Consider the following 3672-nt stretch of genomic DNA (forward strand, 5'->3'; position numbering starts at 1 on the left):
CGCATTGCTGATATGTGCCCGTTCAAGTGTCTCGGGAATTTTCAACAGATCCGTCCGAAGGTGGATGGCCCCTTATTATGTCACGAGGATGGGTCCTTTTTATCGAGATACCAATTTGTGAGTGTTTTTAGGGCATGTTTGAAGTCGTTGGGGTTAGATCCGAAGTCTTTCGGATTGGGGCAGCGAAGGAGGCCTCTATATGCGGCCTACCGGAGGAGACAGTTAAGCAGATTGGTAGGTGGAAGTCGCAGCGCTTTAAGTCGTATGTACGTCCCCAGGTGGTTGTTGGCAATTGAGGGGAAAAGGGGGGGGTATTAGGGTAGCAATGGGGGGGGTGAGAGTGTGTGTTTTTTGTCAATTTGGTTTGGTGAGGCAATAAAATGGTGTCGTCTGTACATTTTGTATTGCAGAAGCACCCCCCCTTCCTTCCCTGGTCTGGATCCTTGGCCACTCTTATGTGTATTGGGGAGCCCGACGAGCGGACGCGAGATGGAACGGGAGACAGCTAGGTTTTGAGAAGGACCTGGCTCTCGTGCGATGGCTCGGTGTTCGGGGGTTAGGGTGGAACAGGGTGTTGCAGGAGGTGCATAGATACGCCCGGTTGGACAGACCTCCTGACATCTTAGTGTTGCATGCCGGGGGGAATGATTTGGGTGGGCGTCCTTTTCGAATCTTGATAACGGACATCAAACATGATTTGTTACGGTTATGGGTGTCGTTTCCAGGTCTAACGATAGTCTGGTCGGAGATAGTAGCGAGAAAGAGTTGGCAGAAAGCGCGGTCAGTTGACAGGTTGAACAAGGCGCGGGCGAAGGTTAATAGGGCGATCTCGAAGTTTGTTAGTCGGAACGGGGGTATAGCAATACGGCATGTTGAGTTGGAAAGGACGGAAGAGGAATTTTGGTTGGCTGACGGGGTACACCTTAATGCGGTGGGAACTGACTTATGGGCTCTTGGCTTGCAGGGAGGTATTGAGAGGGCCCTTTGCTTGCGGGGGGTCTCAGGCACTTGAAGGGTTTCAAGGTGCCTTCGTTGTGGTGTTGTTTATTGGTGGGTCCTTGAAGTTGGTTTAAAATTGGTTCGGGGATTCATCCGGGTATGGATCCCCTCATTGGCAGAATTGATGGTCCCCTAGTGATTTTGGGGGGGAACCCCGACGGGGTATGTCGGGGCCCCTGGGGGTGTGGTTGGGGTTGACGGAGGATTAACCCTAACCATTTGGTGCTACTGAGTCAGTGTGGGTAACGGCTGGGAGCAAGTTGAGGTTTTTTATTGCTCGGTTATGGGAATCACCAGGGTTTTGGTAGCTTCAAGGACCTTACCACATTGCAAATTTTATTGGTTATGTATTCTTGTTAATAAAATGGCTGCTATGGCCAAAATTATCCAAAGATAAATTTGTGTCTGTGTAATTACTTTTAAATAAGAAATGGGAATGGAGGTGTGGGGTATGAAAGGAAGACCGGAGTCAACAATTCCAGGGTCAAGCATGTTTATTTGCGTAAGCTTCGTTCCAGGGTAGAAAGGGTAAGAGTGCCTTTCAGAATTCGAAGTGGTCGGACTGTACGGACCACCAAGAACTGCAGGAGAGCTTGAACATCTTCCCATGGATGTGCGACATCCTCCCTCATCAGTTACGTAGGTAAGCAGGTTCTCAGCATTGCAGCCCATTTGTTGTCTTAAGTTAGTTAAGCGGGGTTAACTAACCTGTCAGTTCAGCCTCAGGTCTAAAGCAGAGGCCTGGACTCCACTCCTTACTCCTCACTCCACAACTCTCCTTAAAAACAACTGACTCCTTTTTCCTGCCCCGGGGTCTCCAGACCCTTAGGTGGGCGTTTCCTTCCGTCTGGTCCTGCCCACTGGTGTGCCTGTCTTTCCCTGGGGGAGGTGACTAGGGTTTTCTGGTTGGCTTTGTGTGACTTAGGTGAGGGAAGTTGTTATGCGGGGGCCTATGTGTGACTACCTGCAGTGTCAGGGCGTCACATATGTATGTGTGTATGTCTGCTAAAGGAATCCGCACCGTCATATTTACAAACACAAAATTTTGACTCTATGCACAGAAGAGAGTCATGCTATTTACATGATTTGTGTTTTTTTACCTTTTAAAACTATCATTAAATGTTAAGTTTTAGTTAGGGATTTATGCTTCTGTCTGTCTCTCTCCCAGTCTCTGTCATCTGTCTGTCTCTGTGTGTCTCTATCTCTATCCATGTCTCTCTGTCTCTCTATCTCTGTCTGTCTCTCTGTGTCTGTCTGTCTTTCTCTCTTTGTGGCTGTCTGTTTCTATGTCTGTCTGTCTCTTTTCCAGGTCTGTCTCTTTTCCAGGTCTGTCTCTTTCCCTGTCTGTCTGTCTCTTCCCCTGTCTGTCTCTTCCCCTGTCTGTCTCTTCCCCTGTCTGTCTCTGTATTTCTTTGTCTGTCTCTGTCTGTCTCTTCCCCTGTCTGTCTCTTTCCCTGTCTCTCTCTGCCTGTCTCTCTTTGTCTCTCTCTGTCTGACTCATTCCCCGTTTGTCTCTTTCCCTGTCTATCTCTGTATTTCTTTGTCTGTCTCTATCTGTCTGTCTCTCTCTGTCTGTCTCTTCCCCTGTCTGTCTGTTTCCCTGTCGGTCTGCCTTTTCTCCTGCCTGTCTCTGTATGTTTGTCTTTGTCTGTTTCCCTATCTGCCTCTGTCTCTTTCTCTGTCTCTGTCTGTCTGCCTTTTTTCCCTGTCTATCTCTGTCTGTCTCTTTCCCTGTCTGCCTCTGTCTGTTTGTCTCTGTCTCTTTCCCTGTCTGTCTATGCCTATCTGTCTCTGTCTGTTTGTCTCTCAGTCTGTGTCTGTCTCTCTCTATCTGTCTCCCCACTGACATCATATTATCTCACACATAAGCTTCTTATACTATGAATGTCCTTTGTTCCTATAGCAACCAATCACAGCTGCTATTAATAACTTGCAGCTCCCACCTCCATTCAGTTTAATGGAGGCAGGTTTTTTGGAGAGTAACTGTAAAGGTTAAATATTCCTGTTAAAACATAGTCTACAACGTTCCCTGAGTCACATGAGGTGTCTGCAAAATTTTGTGTTTGTAAATATGACGGTGCGGATTCCTTTAGCAGACATACACACATACATATGTGACGCCCTGACACTGCAGATAGTCACACATAGGCCCCCGCATAACAACTTCCCTCACCTAAGTCACACAAAGCCAACCAGAAAACCCTAGTCACCTCCCCTAGGGAAAGACAGGCACACCAGTGGGCAGGACCAGACGGAAGGAAACGCCCACCTAGGGGTCTGGAGACCCCGGGGCAGGAAAAAGGAGTCAGTTGTTTTTAAGGAGAGTTGTGGAGTGAGGAGTAAGGAGTGGAGTCCAGGCCTCTGCTTTAGACCTGAGGCTGAACTGACAGGTTAGTTAACCCCGCTTAACTAACTTAAGACAACAAATGGGCTGCAATGCTGAGAACCTGCTTACCTACGTAACTGATGAGGGAGGATGTCGCAAATCCATGGGAAGATGTTCAAGCTCTCCTGCAGTTCTTGGTGGTCCGTACAGTCTGACCACTTCGAATTCTGAAAGGCACTCTTACCCTTTCTACCCTGGAACGAAGCTTACGCAAATAAACATGCTTGACCCTGGAATTGTTGACTCCGGTCTTCCTTTCATACCCCACACCTCCATTCCCATTTCTT

Source organism: Anomaloglossus baeobatrachus, unplaced genomic scaffold (genome assembly GCF_048569485.1).
Source record: "Anomaloglossus baeobatrachus isolate aAnoBae1 unplaced genomic scaffold, aAnoBae1.hap1 Scaffold_176, whole genome shotgun sequence".
In the NCBI taxonomy this organism is placed as follows: Eukaryota; Metazoa; Chordata; class Amphibia; order Anura; family Aromobatidae; genus Anomaloglossus; species Anomaloglossus baeobatrachus.